This window comes from Phasianus colchicus, chromosome 12 (assembly GCF_987193195.1).
Source record: "Phasianus colchicus chromosome 12, bPhaCol1.hap1.1, whole genome shotgun sequence".
NCBI lineage: Eukaryota > Metazoa > Chordata > Aves > Galliformes > Phasianidae > Phasianus > Phasianus colchicus.
The window spans coordinates 15,838,060-15,854,713 of record NC_143447.1 but is presented as its reverse complement, the minus strand read 5'-3'; the positions used below and the strand labels follow the sequence as shown (position 1 = coordinate 15,854,713).

General features: G+C 39.8%; 1 long non-coding RNA gene across 1 annotated transcript in view; it reads left to right on the top strand.

The window, feature by feature from the left end:
- The first annotated feature begins 1,185 nt into the window (after nt 1–1,185).
- LOC116225576 (uncharacterized) overlaps nt 1,186–16,654 on the top strand; it is a 28,134-nt gene continuing 12,665 nt past the window's right edge. Inside the window, exon 1 of the long non-coding RNA XR_004166108.2 lies at nt 1,186–1,308. This is a non-coding gene — a long non-coding RNA (uncharacterized LOC116225576). The remainder of the gene's footprint in view (nt 1,309–16,654) is intronic.

The following is a 16,654-nucleotide window of genomic DNA, read 5'->3' as shown; positions in this document are numbered from 1 at the left end:
GCATTTTCCCTGTTGTGAGTGTGGAAGGCCTAGGATATGCTCCCTACCCAAGATGAACATGCTGTTAAGCTGGCAAACAGTGTGCATCCAGGCAGCTTCAGTGCTCATCTCCTAAAGCAGACAGTGGAGGATTTACAGCCTCGGCCATCTCCAATCTCCCCTTAATTACACCTGCAACCCTACACCCTTGACAATTAAGACCAGGCACTGAGTTACTCTCCAGTTGCACATAAGGAGGTCTATTTTGAACCCAGAGTTCTCAACTGGAACAAATCCCAGTGCTGGTGGGATTTCAGGTTACATGGCTATGCAGAGCAGTAAGGCTGATTTCTGGTTTCAGACCATCTGAGTGCAACACGGGGGAGAAGCAGAGATGGGAGGGGGGAGACAGGAGGAGGGAATGCAGAGATAAAAGTAGGAAAAGCTCTGATCCCCAAAACAGGGGCCTATGACAGTCTGTGTGTGGAGTCAGAATCTCAGCTCTTGTGAATGGGAGAACAGGGATAATTCACTGTATAAATCAGAATAACTCTTCAAGAAATTCCTAGCACATTACATGGTACTTTTGCAACTGATATAGAATTTCACACCTATGGTACCCATTATCCAACAACCAGAGACAAGAACAAGGTGTTTAAAACAGATCTATAGAGACTGTAATATCTAAGCTTTACACATTTGCTTTACTTTTTTCATAGAGAAAGCTTCATTGTGAAGCAATGGGCACCTTTACAAGCCCATGGAGAAAAACAGAGTGTGTAAGGGGTGCCCTTACCCTTCCACAAAATAGTCTTTTAAGGATAGAATTGGTCTCTTTATTAATGAAACTTTGAAAAGAGCTTAGGATTTATAAAGCATGGTGTGGATAAAGTCGCTCTGTCCACAGGACTCTGATTTTCTGGCTCAGGGAACCAGTCCCTCCAGAGGCCCTGAATATCTCCTGCCAAAAAAACTAGAACAAAGGGAGATGTTTCTGTGTGAAATCTCTCTTTTCCCACACTTCATACATGCTAAGATACAGCCTTGCAATGGAGAAGTGAAAGCTTGAATATTTTACTAATTAGCATAAACTACATCAACTTGGCAGATTTGCATAATGTGGGAACCTCAGCTCATAGGTGACAGGTGTTTCTGATTACACCAGATGAGATGTGAAGTGCTGAAGGTGTTAGTTGTGTTGTTTTTTTCTTGGCCTGATAAGACTGTTAGCTATGGAGTAGAAGCAAAGCTGTAGTACTAAGGGTGAAAAGAAGATGGAAAAGCTCCCGATGAAGAAGAAATATAGCTGGATGAGGATTATCTCCAAAGGTTTGTGTTAGTTACTTGTTTATCCAGGAGGACAGAAATAAACAGCTCTTCCAGGAGAACCTAGCTGTAGGACCTGTGTCTCTGAACAGCATGGCAGATTAATTTATATAATTGTCTTAAATGGGACAACTTAGCAGGGGAGGTGGGCTTGGTTCTTTCCATGGAGGTGCGTATGCCCATGTAACACCAAGATGAGATTTATAGCTCTTGCTGGCTGAGCCTGACTTGTATATGTCCATGAGTTCATTCTGGTTTTACTGGGGTGAAGAACACTGTTGATGAGGACCATAGTGTCTTCCAATCTGTAGAAAGCAAAGGGGCAGGGTAACCCTAACTGCTGCTAAGGCTAGCTTTGGACTTGATGCCCAGACAAGCTCTGTCCTCACTTACACAATTGCAGTTTAGATTTTTGACCTAAGATTTAGTTTATTATTAAGGCCATATGTTTCTCACAGCTATTACTTTTGTCAGAACCCATGAGTATTAGGGCTTTTTTGTTGTTGTTGAGAATAATGGAAAATTCCCATTGAGCAAGATTCTACTTTGAGCTGCCATTAACTTAGCTCCTTCTATCCTCAATGGTGCAGAGAGGGAAGATATTAAATACTTTTAAACTGTCCATTTTAAAAAGCTTTTTCTTCATTTAATTTTTCCCATTACAACTTGATATTAAAGTAAATAAGTTCATGACATTTTCTTCAAATTAAAATTAGCGTGTTTCTACTCTTATGACAAAGCCACATATCTTTATATTTTTAGACTTGACAGAGAGTCAAATATGTTTAGTTTAAAAAAAAAATACAGCAACAACAACAAAAAAAAAAAACTCAAAAGTTAAAACGAGAAAACATAATAAAAATTTAGAAACACGTAGGCTAAGGTGTTAAGTCCATGAATCTGACCCAGCCTGGATCTACCAGGAGTCTTGCTTGATAGGGTTTCTTGGGTACTAAGTACTCCAGTCTGGGGTAGTAAGTCACTCAATAGAGGCAATGCAAACCAGGGTCTCACCAAAGCCTAATGACACCAGATTTAATTGGAAGACTTAGTTTGTGAACCAGTAAAACCACTTAGGCAGAGATAGCAATATGGAGGCTGGGGTTCTGCCCATAAATAGTTTCTTAAAGAGGCATTGCAGAGAAAAGCAAATTTTGCATTTTGGCTATCAGAGCAGACATAAATGCATTCACTTGCTTTCTTGATTGGATATTTTATATTTTAAGAAATGAAATTTGAAAGTATCTCAACTGACTGTGTTGCAGCTGGGCTAATATTTAAATATGGTATTGCAGAGTAGGCTTGTGCTTTATTGTGAGTTTTAGCTTTGTATGATGTAATGGAAATGTTCACAAAGTCTGGAAAGCCGCAAAAGCAGCTCTGGGACTTATTTAGTTTCAAAAATATGATGCTTTCTGGCCTCCTCTCAAGGGCTGTAACCCACTTGTATTTTGATTATACTGCACTTCAACAGATACCGTTGCTGCAGATAAAGTGACTCCATGTTACGTAGTTTCATAAGAACATAATCCTCAGATGTCACACCTTGGTCATGCTTGGCCTGGCACTCTTTCAAAACACCAGGTTTGGAGGATGTGTGCTCTATTTATCAAAAACTGTGCTTTCTTTGTGATGGGAGATTGTCTGAACGCACCTTCTGCCTCACACAGGGTCAAACACATGTATTTGTCTGTCCCATAATCCAGAAACAACTTTAGGGTGCAACCAAGACAAAATTTACAGACTCTTTCTGATATTTCTCCATGCGTTTCTGTTTATAGGTTACTTGCATAAGATTCTTCTCTGCACTTAGGCAGTTTCTTGTCTGCATACTGACTTGGGCCATTTTGCATCTTCCTTCAGGTCACTGTTGAAAAAAATGACTCCCTGAAATCATGTTGAAAAGTCACTCTAACTGCTGTGCTTTGTTGAAAGACCTCTTGAGGTGTTTTTCCTTTGAAAGGTTGAACTTGCTGCCCAATAGCTCATTGCTGAGATGTTTTTAAGTGTAAACTTTCTTTTCTGTAGTAAGGGATGGTGTATTTTTACTCAGAGTAGATCTATAGAATGGAAATTCTCCTTTTCCAGAAATAGAATAGGTATCTACACTAAGCTTCTTTCTCTTTCGCTATGCAATACCTATGAAAATTATAGTACCTAGGAAAAACTATTATTTATTAGAGCATCTAGTGTGTCACCTTCTTCACGTATTGCTGACCCCAAGACAGAGCAAAAGGCTTCAACCTGATGGTAATGATTTAAATAACGAATGTAATTTATGAGAATGAACACTGAGAGCTTACACAAACGCACATGCATTGTGGTTTGCCAAACAATCAGGGAAGCTTAAATGAATACCACAACGCTGCCTGCTCCTTTGGCTTAAGCACTCAAGTGCTCACGATCCTGGTAAACAGCTCAGTATGTAAGAATGGCATTTGAACTTTCAACATCAGAGGGTTTTTTGTTTGTTTGTTTATATATATATTTTTTACTTTTTCCCATGTAAGATCCCTCACTACCAGTGTGTGCTTACGCATGTCAGTGAAGCTGCCATATTGCACAATGTGTTAGCATGGTAGGTCAGATTAGAGTTACATTGCCAATACTATTCCAGTAAGAGAGCTGGCATGAAGAAAAGATGACTGAATTAGTGGCCAATTGGGACATTTTCTGACCTACTCTTTAGGAACCAAGTCCTCTGAACTTTCCCATTATCCTTCGGCTTCATCCTTTTAATAGGGACCAAATCTCCATTAACAATTGAACACTGACAATAAGTGCCATCAGGAAAAGGAAATTCAATTTTAGTGGGGGATGACAGCCTTACCTTTTCGCGCTTAATTGGCCGTATTGTCTCCAAAAGTTAATTGGTTACTTAGTCCAGGTAGTTAGTAAAATGTTTAGCTGCGTCAAAAAGCCCAGGCTCCTACTGTTAATGGGGCATGAAATGGAATGTTTGATACTGCAAATAAAATCAGTGATATTCAAGGATGTTATGGTAGGTAATGCGTTGAAACTGCCATTTAATGGGTCCTGGAAGATTAGGGTAGTGTCAGCTGGAACCGCCCGGTCTCTTTTCTGACATTGTTAGTTGCCTCTTCATTTACTTAACGGCTGTCTGCACTGATTACATAGGCATAAAACTCCCTACAAAAAAACAACAGAGACACGCTCTATTAGCAGTCCAATTAGAACTATTTGCATATTACAGTTCATTTCTGCTTAAGTGAATCCCTAATACAACTTTAGGAAAAAAATTCTATTGTCATTTAAAAAAAAAAAAAAAAAAGGCAAGAAAGGAAACGAAAAGCCTTAAAGGTGATCTCTTTTCTACCTCTTCTTTCTCTCTGAATAAATTCAGTCAAGATCCATTAAAAATAAGAGGTGGTGGGGCAGTCTAAAGGTAGGAGGTTTCCCTGCTACCTTGTATCATGTTGACTTTTAATATGCTGGTAAATCCATGCCGACTTTTTACAAGGCCATTGTGGAGATTTTTTTCTTTATTTTATTTTATTTTATTTTATTTAAAATATCCTAAGGAAGATGTTAGATCAACCTTCACCTTGGGTTTTTCTAGCTTAGCAGCTAATGTGTCTGGGAATGGGCCTCAGGAGGAAGCACACTTGATGCTGTGTGATTCACCTATCCTATTAGCAAATGGTGGTAAATGAGCCCCCCCAGACCCCTAGAGACTGGAGGTAATACAGCCTTTCTGCTCCTCCAAGAAAGGAATTGTGGGTAAATTTTAACCTGTTGTCAAATGGAACATATGCCACGGTTTGGGCTAGGCGAGAGGAAATCTAAATTACCAGGCCTTCAGAGGAGTCTTCTACAGGGAATGACGCAGTGAAAATAATACAGGATTGAGTTAAAGTGGTGGTTGGTGTTTGTTGGAGCCCTTGTTTTACTCATCTGTAGAATGGGTAGAACCTCCTCCACGTAGATGGGTCACCAGGGACTTTTGCCAAAGCAGTAGCAGTGCTTTGAATTCTGCAGATACAGCTGTAATGGCAGTGGTGTTGTGCATGTATGAACAAGTGAACGTTACCAGACAAAATTCAGTTTGAGTCCCTCCTTTTAATTTCAACTTCCACAGAGTCTGCTGAGCCTGGTGAATTTTAAGGCTTCTTTTTAAGACGGTAATTACAATTTGTGCACACGTTTGCCCGCCAGGTGGATAGGCTGTTTCTCCTGTGAAATAAAAATGCTGATTCTCCCCTCTTTTCTTGGAGTTAGTTTGCTTCCTGAGGCCCCGCTCTTACAGAAACCTGGGGGCTGGCATCCAGAGAGGAGCTTTCCACCTGCCCTTGGCTGGGATATCTCCAAGGGTCTCCCAGCTGGGCTGGCTGGCTTGGAAAGCTGAGTTGCTTGATTGGTACTTGGATTAGAGGCACCTAGAGGAGCCCAGGGGAGATCTTTGATGTTCAAATGCTAATGTAAATACCGACAGAGTTATTTCCAAAGCTCGCACAGCTCAATTCCTTTTTACATGCAGACCTAATTTCACAGGTCAGCCAACCCACCTCCGCTATTATCTGGATTTAGCGATTAATAGAGGATTTCAGTAGTTGACTGTGACAAATAGCGACTAGAGAAGGGAGGGAGTGAAAAACTGTTTTAAACCAAGGAATGTTTTTTGCAGGTCTTTTTCCCCAAATCCATTATTTTTATGCTGACACTTAAACAATCGTAAACAAATCAAGAACGAGGGAGATCTCTCAATGCAAAGAATGAAATTCTCTCTTCTTTAGTTCTCATCTTGCCTATGAGAGTGTGCACTATGTATTGTTTTTATGCCCTGTTGAGTCCTTTGTATCCAGCCCTGTACTTTCTATCTAGCACTCATTCACACTTAGCGGAGATGAACGTTGTTGGATCAAACTCTGGCACTGAAATCCAACTGCCTTCCTGGGCTGGCCTGCCCCAGAGGAGGTGGTGTGGTGAAGGAAGGCTGCAGGACACGGCCCTCTGTCCTCACAATTAGTCTGTGCTTCCTGCCAAGAAATCAGCTTTCTGGAAAAGGGCTGCTTGCTAATAAAACAGATCTAAATCGGTAAGCAGTGATTAAAGATTGGCCAGTGCTTTCTGCTGGTGCTACTCGAATACTTGCTTTTCCTGCAGACGTTAAAAAAACAAAGCTCCTGCTTCTTTTAAATAAGTTCTTGCAGATGAGATAAACCAATGAGAAAAGTAATATTTGGAAAATATTCATTTTCTCCCTTATTAACAACAACAAAAAAAAAGCCACCAAAATTGCGTTTTTAAATAAAACATCAGCCCAGGAATGCAAACTGTACTCTGTTTATATTCAACTTCCAGTCTGTCTGTCTTTTTTTACTCGTTCAATGTCATGCCTAGTGAAATAGCTATTCATGGAAAACATGGGATAAATCATTAGTTCCACTTTATTCTACTTTTTATTTACAGCACAAAATTCTTTACCACTGAACTGAATTGATTGCTGGCCCGGGACTATTTGATTATTAACGTGGGGCTACTTGTGCACCGCTGTGCTTTGTGAGCGAAGGTGGCTTTGGGTGCAGAGTGGTTGTGTAAAGGCTTGATCAGTTATGTGGGTCCATTTAAAAAAAAAAAAAAAAAAAAAAAATCAGGTGGATTAGTTACATGGAAAAAAAAAATCTACTGGGTTATTTATTGCTTGCAGTAGCATTTTTATGTTGTTTTCCTTTCACTGAGGGGGGAGTCAGGTTGCCAGTTTCACTTTGCATTTAAGATTAGATTCCCTTCCTGGTCCTCCTGGGATTTGCAGCACTGAAATATGACAGAGATTTGACTTTTCTTTAAAGTCCTACTTTAAAAATCCCAAATGTTAAACTCAAAATATTTGTCAAAGATCGGAAAATAAATAAATAAAAGATATTGCTTGTTACATTTTGCTTCAGCTCCAGGATCATCGGGAGCAAGGAAATGCAGCATCACAGGTCCCGCAAATGTAAAAGTGCATGCTGACATCTCTGGTCCTGAGTATAGAAATCTGTGGGTGGGTCGTTCTGTTTCAGTTTGGTGCCTTTCTTGCAGAGAAAATACAAGTTGTTTCAGTTTTTTGCTTGCGTAACTGAGAGTTGTCATTCCCCAGCCTTGGTTTGCCCATGTTGGAACAGGATGGAGTAACCGTGTCTGGAGCTCAGCTCTGCAGCCCTGGCTGCAAAGCACCCTTGTCCTGACCTGGCGTTTAGCAGCAGGATCATGTTACTAATAAGTGCATGTTTGAGCGCAAATAAAATAAATACATTTTACAAAACTCAGTTTCAAATATTCAGGCAGCTGTCTCTGCCAGTCACCTGCCAGTTTATTGCCTCGAGTCCTTTCCTCCAACTTCAGCTCTTCTTATCCCCTCATTCAGGAGTAAATGACTTTTGTTGTTCTTTTTGTTTACTGCTTTGGCTGAGTGCAGAACCCTTCTTGGAAATCTCTTCTTTCCCAAGAATGGTACTTTGGCATGTGAAATAATCTGGCTTTAGAGAAAGGGGAGAGGGGAAAAAAAAAAAAGAAAAAGAAAAAACATTCCCACAACATTTCCAGTATTTCTGTCCCACTGAAAGGGAAATTTAAAAAAAAAAAAAAAAAAAAAAAGGCTGGATTCCTCAGTTGTTGAAGTGGCAGAATAAATCTATTCATTAAAGAACACAACATTAGGGAAAATGAGATAACAATACTGAAGGTTTATTTTCAGTGGATTCATCTCCCATTTGGGTATGTTGTCCAGGACATTTCCTAGTGCTGTCTTTGGGAAGAGGGCAATTTTTTTCCCTTTTTTTCTATAGTGATAAAAGTTCCTTTAGTGAGGGCACTGTCCTATATCTGGACTCCTGACCTGTAACTTTAATTCCAAGTTTTACCTAACAAGCTGTTGTCATACGTGTGTGTGTTCCTATAAATAAGTAAATTCTGTGTTCCTAGTAACTGCATCGGTAGTTTCCAAACACAAGCTCATTGTTAGCTCCCTGAATTGACTGTGAACAACTGTGTTTTCATGAGCCATCCTAAATCTTTATAGTCAAACTGGTGATGGAAACAATGCTTCCATTGACCATGCTGAGAACTCTGAACTTTACAGACCAGATGAGTACATCTTCTAACCGTGCTTCTCTGTTTTGGCCTTTCTAAGTCACAGCAAATTCCTATGCTTTCTCCAGTTTTATGGCAATTCCCCATGCCCTGTGATTTTTGCTGTTCTTCCCTGAACTCTGTCTGGTGTTTCCAAGTGTTCCTGCTAACGAGATGTCCAGCACATATCATAGAATTGCAGGGATGCTTATAATGGAGATTTGGCACAGAAGCCAATGGCAATTTCATGCACGTGCTTCTGGAGGAATAATTTGACCCCAAGGAAGCCTACAGTTAGACATGGGTGGCACGCATTTGATACCTGCGTGCATTTTAATTATAGCGAGGTGCATGTAATTAAAAATGAAGTGCTCTGTTCACTGCTATGTTGTTATACTTCATGCTGGAATAATTGAAATGAGTGGAGATGTGCCCTGGTGGAAGTGATGTAAAACTGCAGCAGGAGGAATGTAAAGGTATTCTCCAATAAGTTTGCAGTGTGGACAAGTCGAAGAGTTGCACTGGAGGGGAAGTCATCTCACTGTATACATCTTATGGGTCCATAGAATGAGCACGTGGGTGCACACACACTACGTTTTCATCATTGATCAACCAGACTCGTGACCTTTTCAGTCAGAGGAATAATTGGCAGATTTTAACTAACAATAAATTGATCCCATTATTTAGTATAGAATATTCTACCGATTTCAAAAGAGATGCTTATTAAAGAGGCTGGGTACTTTCTATCAGTGTCGTGCATATGCAAGTGAGCAGGGCTATTATATGGCATCTATGACAATAGCAGGACAAGTCATAAACACGAACCTTCACACACAGCTAGGTCTCCAAAGATCCTGTTTGCCAATTACAGTAATGCTGATGACATATCTAGTTTAACGCACACAGCATTAAAATAGTCCCCCCCTTTTCTAGGGAAATCTAATTACACCAAGACCAAGCACTCAATCAAACCTGTTATTCTGTGGCTAAACAGCCCAGTGTTAATGCAATTTGAGGAGATCTAGGCCGTGACTGGGAACGTCATGTATTAACAATATCTAATGGGAGCTCCCGTAGGTAAATGAATATGCTAACAAGCAAGGTCGCTGCTAAATCTAATATCTTTAAGCTGTTTAATTCCAAACAGTCCCTTAATAAATCAATTGACCGGGAGAGCTGATGCCCCTATCAATTATTCAAGAGGGCAAATAAATATTTCAGATGATTTGATAGGAAGGCTAGTGCTGGTCTTATAGAAAGCTTTGCATTTCATTAGCCTCTTGCTAAAAGTTTTATAATGTGCAGAACAGTGGTGGTGGTTCTTTATCCAGAAACCCCAACTATGGGAAAGAAGAGGCTGAGGTATCCTGCTTCAGCCGTGCAGTTTGTCAGGGCCTTGATGACAGCTGACTTGAGAAGAGGTGGGAATAGAATCAGGCTTCCTGGTGACAGCTCCTCCAGCCCAACAAATAGCGGAAGGAAAATCAGAGCACATTTTCATTTCTGGGGAATCCAAAAGGAAAGTAATCTAAAGAAGCTGGGATTAGTGGTTAATACCATGTGCCATGCTGCCTTTTGTAAACGAGGGAAGTCGTTTGTGTTTGCATTGGATTATTTGTGTGTTTATGTTAACACTGAGCCACGACTCAAGTTTGCCAAATGCAATTCCCTCAAAGGAAAAGCAGAGTTATTAAAAGAGGTGCTGCCTGTAATTGATCTGCATTAAGTAAGTGAAGCTTGCAAAGTGCTTGAGATACTTGGCTGAAAGAAGCCAAGAGTGCCAAATATTATTCTATAAGAGCAAAGTATTATCATTGTATCTGAAAAAATTGCTGATCACTGAAACATGTGGTTTATTATAAAATCAATAAAGATGAAGTTACACGGGAGAGAGAAAATGTACCTGTCGCTGGAGAACAAAGAAGAAGAGGGAAGTCCCTGAGGAAGCTTCTTGTTTAAGTGTGTGTAAATTTGCTTGCCTCTGTCCAATCCATTTATACCACTAATACTGATTAATAGTCAATGATTACTTATCAAGCATTTCAGTTTATGAAATGAAATCTGTGCCATAAAAAAAACAAAAAAATCTATTCCGTCATGCATTCACTAGGTCTGTATATACAAGTATCTCCCTGTGATGACAAGTCAGGGACTACAACCTTGCCATAGCTCTCTTGCCCAAAATATCTCCTCCGTGGAGTATCCCCTATAGGAATAGGAAGAAGAAATTAGCTTAGGATGTGTATTGACACCAAAGTCATCAACACTAAGCCTAAAGCCTCCCATAGTCTGAAGGATATTTTGCAAAGATTTCCTCCCCGCTTCAAGGGTTATTCTATAGTGTGAGAGGGAGAGGATCCAGCCATAAGAGAACTGCTGGTGGGGATGAGGTTTAAAAATGCGATGCAAAGGAAGACTTAAAATCATGTCGGGCATGCACTTTCTGAAGGTTGGCTAGAAAAGCACCTGACAATCCAGAGTGGGTTCTCAGCAGAAGCAGCCTGCCTTACGCCTCCTCTGGGATAGGCTTTTGGTTCCTTCTTCCGGAATTGCAAGATCCATAAAAAAATCACTGAATGAAAATCTTCTGTGACAGAAGTTTTACATTGCAAATTACTCAGTGAGGTATAAAAGAGAAACCTCAGCTGCTCAAAATCATATCTTAAATTTGGTTTATTTGGTTTGGTTTATTTTCAGCCTTGTGACTCAATGGAGTAGATGCTCTAAATGAAATAGAAAGTAAAATCTGGTCAGGTTTAAAATCGGATTCAGGGATTTCAACTCATGTACTAACTTTTTATTTTGCCATACCACATTATCATGTGTGTTGGAGCAAGCTCAATGTGCCAAAGAACAATGCGTGGACAACTGGGAAGAGGAAGTAGGCTTTGTGTTTTAAATACAAAAGCAGTACAGGATGATGAGACAGTAGAATTAATAACTAAATTTAAAAATTTGCATCTTAAAATGCTAGATTTTCTACCAGTCTACTTTTTCAGTCTGTGACAGATTGTAGATTCTGTTATACCTGGAGACCTTGAGGAGGTATTTGGGAGGATTTTATGAGTATTTTTGTGCAGAAAATCATTCCAGTTATATACTGAATCTTCTGTTTCTGAATAAAGAATGATGGAGCAAGTACGTGACAGACAATCAGGTTCAGCAATTATTGAAGTCTTCAGGTTGCCTTTACTCTGATCATTTTAGGCTTCCATGAACTACAGGGCCTGTACCCGTGGAACTGCCCACTGAAGCTCTTCTGTGGTGTTCTGTCGGCTAAGCTGGCGCTCATGCTGAAAGTGATTGTGCAAATGTGGTACCTTGCAGAAGTGCATGGAGATGATGTTGACGTCAGTTTTGTCGTTTTGTTCCTTTTATTTTATTTTATTTTTTTTTCTTTTAAGAAATATATTGAGAATAATAATGAGGAAGTGCTCATCTAACTCATTCACAAGGTTCTACCTGCCATCCCTTACGCTCAATGAGTATGTGAGGGCACTGTTAGGCGTATGTGCATGTAAATTACCTCTAACTGCACATCTCTATTATAGGCAATTACACTAATGTGCTGGAATGATACATTTAGTGTCTCAGAAGATAGGAACTGGGTGGAGGGCAGACTGATTTGAGGATCAATCTGGATGAAACAAAGAATGGTATTTATTTGGCAGATCGCTGGGGAGAGCTGGCTAAAACTGCAGGATGAGATAATATTAGCCATTTGATAAGTGAGGTTTGCTATTGGTAGTCTTATTTGCTTTTAATTTATTTTTTTTTAATAATAATAATGCTTGTGTGTTTCTAGGCTAAGATTGGGAACTCCTGCTGTCTCTCTGTTTAATAGCTGTCATTATGAGTTGGCAACCAAGAAATGTGCTAAATATATAGAGTCTATGCCTCAGTTCTGCTGTCAGAATTTGGGTTTGCTTGCTCATATATACAAGAAAGACCTCAAAGTGGCCACCTGTGAGCAAGAAAAGGTGATGTCAGTATTGTCTATGTGGTTTTCAGCAAAACTATGAAGCGTCTGGTTTTGGATGTGAGGAATTCATTGCACTTGTATCTCTATGTATTCACTTCTGTGAATTTGAACTCCTGAAATACTTCTTGAGAGGCAATTTCAGTTGGCTAGAAAAAAAAAAATAAAAATAAAATTAGGCTGAATCATAGCAGAAAAACTTCTTGGTTTGTTGGATGTTTGTTCCATCCTGGCTGGCTTTGAGTGTTGAGCTAAACTCAGAGTTTTCATGCTTGAGGCTCAAATGCTTTAATTGGAAGTTATGGGAATAAAGTTCTCTCTACTACAACTGCTGTCAACACAGAGCCTTGAGATGTGGAGAGAAAAAATTCTTGATGAAAAGCACCAACAACCCCCTTGTCTACCTCCTTCCAGGGTATTGCCATGACTATGGCTGCTGCTGCTGCTTGTTTGTGTTGTAGCTCACCCCTACTGTAAGAGTATTTGGGAAGAGACAGAGAAAAATTGTATGAAGTTACCTATGAACAAGCAAGTTGACATATGTGGTTGTGTCATTAGCTAATGTCGATAATATCGCATGAGTGTTCTAGTTTTGTAATTGTGGATTTAGATGTTGTAAGTCCTGCAGCAGGATTGGAACAGAGGATTTTCACATTACTGGTTTCTATTTCAAATACACAGACTTAAGATGGCAGTGACATATTAGAGATTATTATCTGATAATACAACATATCTTGATCAGATCAATTTATGCAGGTAATTTGTTCTACTGGAAGCAGAAAGAATCTAAATACAGAAAACAGGCTCATGAAAATGCATAGTGAAATGAAAGAAAATCGGAAAAAGTAAGCAATCCAGTTGTCTTCTATCCCTGTTACAATAAAGCATTAGTGCTAGTTTCCATGGCAGCTTAAAGAAATCCTGCACACTACAACTTAACACAGGACGCCCTGCAAATGCTGTAGTGGTCAGAAGTGATGGTCGCCCTTTTGGGAATAAAAATGCTTGATAATGCTGACTGTGTGATGGTGACAGAGTGAACACACTTCAGAGGGGCACTGGTCACTGTGATGTGATAGGGGCATGGGGCACAAGGCACAAGATCAAATGGCAGAACAAATCTATGCGTATTTGTGGGATGCAGGGAGAAGAGGAAAGGGTGGATGGAGGGGAAAGAAAGATAACACTGCTCTCTGTACGGATAAAAGGCGAAAAGTCTTTATGTGCTTTCTGAAGAACTTCCATTTTACTCCAAGGACCTGCTCTTTATGGGGATTTGCTTTGCCTCCTACAGGCTGCTTTAAAGAGTTTTCGCATTTTATTTTTGGCTGCACCATGAGAGGATTATTTCTTGATGTTTAATAAATGCAGAGAAGAGATCCAAAGGGCTACGCGCGCACACACACACACATATGCGTGCAATGTAGATGTCCAGCAGATAAGTGCAGTATTTTGTTTACAAGGAGATATTACACTGGAAATCCTATTAGCAATCAGACAGTCTGCTGGCTGGATTTAATAAACTTCAACCAAAGGAGTTATTCAAGATGGCATATTAACCCCCTAAAGGCTTGGTTTTACACTGTATACGCAACCAAAACTTCCACCTACACCACATAGCCTGGAGGTAGATATGTTATATGCAGAAGCAGGGTTTTTCCAGCCCAACTGTTTAAAACCAAAATAGAAATTCACAGTGCCTCCAGGTAAGGCCCTTTTATTGCACTTACATCTGCAACACAGGGATTCTCGTGTATTTTAAAGTATGCCTTGTTGTCACAAAATCTCACCCCAGCCCCAGATCTCAGTGCCTACATCTTGGCACTGGGAAGGACAGAGGGACATATACTTTTTCAGGGGACTGATTTGGAAAGGGAATGTAGGCAGACGTACTCCAACCCCTCATCATCCGCTCGTGTAAGACTTGCTGCACCATCATAGCTTAAAGACAACAAGCAGATGGAGAGAAGTAGGATGCAACATACACAAATTAAAAAGTCACAGATGTGGTAGGCACATATTCTATTAGTTCTGTCTAGAGTTGCTTGAAAAATGCTGGGGATAAAAATTCAAATGTTAGCAGAAAAAAAAATAGTGCTGCAATATGTAATATTTTAAACATCAGCCTCACTTAATTCTTCTTAAGACTGGGGATATACGCAGGTGAAACAGAGAGGCTGGGGTTGGAAAACTCTGCGATGAGGACTACAAAGTTGAAAGTACAAATCTGTAACATATGAAAGTTGTTTTTTATTTTAACTGCCTGGGAGCTTATGTCTTGAGACCTGTTGAGTGTTTGTTCTCTTAGATACTGTCTTCAAAGATCCTGCAATCTGTAATCAACTTGGAGCTTTAAAACTTTATTATTTTCAGTGAGTTGTTAATTGAAAATATAGGCTCTGGTCCTTAACGAGAAGATTCTGATCTGAATTTTGTTCTGGACAAGTGCCTCATTATCAAAGGATTAGAAAATACTAGAATGATGCAATACTTTATTTCTTTTTTACTTCTCCTTTTTAAATTTTTTTTTCTAGCCTTTATCTATCATGCGTTTTGAGCTGTTATCAGCGCTTGCACTCACAGTTTATGACTCTCAGTGTATTTAAAGTCAGTCCTCTCCCTGTCTGCATTTCTAACTGTATATCTTTTCCTGAAGATGGATCATTTAGCACCATCACTCTGATTTTCATTCTCTTTTACTCTCTGTGAACTGAGTTGGTTTGACAAATTCTGATGCTGCCTGAAAATATCTGGCTTCGTTTTATAATATTATTTATTTTTATAGCCAAAAGCCTAGCAGGTGAAGAAAAAAAATGACGACAATTTGGTAAATAATGAACACAGGGATGACATATTGTTTTTCTGCAATGAGGAATAAATGCACTTTATTAAGTGACCTTTCCTCCAGTGGCTGCCAAGAAATTGGAGATAATAAAGCTTTTACTTGCAGAGGATTTTAGTTGAGAGGAGGTATAGCTTAAAAGAAAGGTCCATTGCTTTATTAAAACCTTGTTGCAGTGACATCAGTATGAGACAAAGTGTATTATTCAGACTATTTGTATTGCAGTTTGGTCTTTCTTTAAATTTCTTTATTTTTGTAAATCCTCTGTTTTAATTACTGTTGCAAATGAAAGTTTAATTCCCCACCCTGATACTTTTCTAATTTGGAAATGCTTATCCTGAGTCTTGCTTTCCTCTTCCTTTTCTTCTTGGGAGATGCAGCTTACTTGCTGTGAATTGCCCTGGGCTGGTGCGTGCGTGTGAGTGCCAGCTGCTCATGTTTAGCATCGAATCCTTGTGTGATCACAAGCAACTTAATCAGCTTTGCATCTGAAGGGGTTACCATCTCTGATGACCGACAGACACTGGTTTCAGTGTACTGAAAGTCCAATTGAAAGTGGCAAGATGGCTGGGAGAGGATGAGGTTATTCTCTCTCTATGAAGATGAGTGAGATGCTGAATCTTTGGTGTGGGTGACCTCTAGGAAGGAGTCACCCCTCTTGTAGGATGTGCCCAGAGTAATTGCACAACACAGGCACATCTACTGCCACCCTATGTTTGTATGGTCTAAAGCTTTTATATGGCAGGTGGGAGCTTTAGTTCTAGGAGAAGGTTTCTTTGGATATAGTTGTATTATCTTGCATGAGAGGGCAGAAGGTATTTGGCTCAGTAACTCTGGAGATACTCTTGGTCTTGATGGGTGAAATTCCCTTCACGCCCTTTGTTTCTTTTCACAACTTAAAGTTTAAGAATATCTTCCAATGGTATCTTCTACTTACGGAACTTACACTCAGGGCCCAGAGATATGAGTCAGCAGGAGCAAAACACCTTTTCTCACAGGGTGAAACGTTTTCCTTAACCTCATTTTAGGGATGGACTAGCTTACATGCCAGGCTAATCATCCAGTGGCCAATTCCTGGGAGAAGATAAAGCTGAAGCAGATCTAGCTGATGAGATCTATGGCCTTGCTGACATGAAAGAGAATAGATTAGGGACAAATTGTGCATTAGGAAATCTAGTTTGGACCCAGATACTAACTGCAGGTATATGTATGTATTGAAAAGGATGTCAGATCTCACCTTAAATATGTATGAATGAAAATGAGGTTGGCTACTGGTGAGGGAGACTGGTAAAGGAATCAGAATGTGAGCCCTCAAACCCATTTTGAAGATTTCCACCACCCCCCGCCTTCACCCAAGTTACTAAAAGCATCAAGGTAGAGAAAAAGAATCAGAGATATAAAATGCAAGTCGCACTTTTTAATAGATTTTTCTTGCTTTTCCCCAAAGGGTTCAGCTG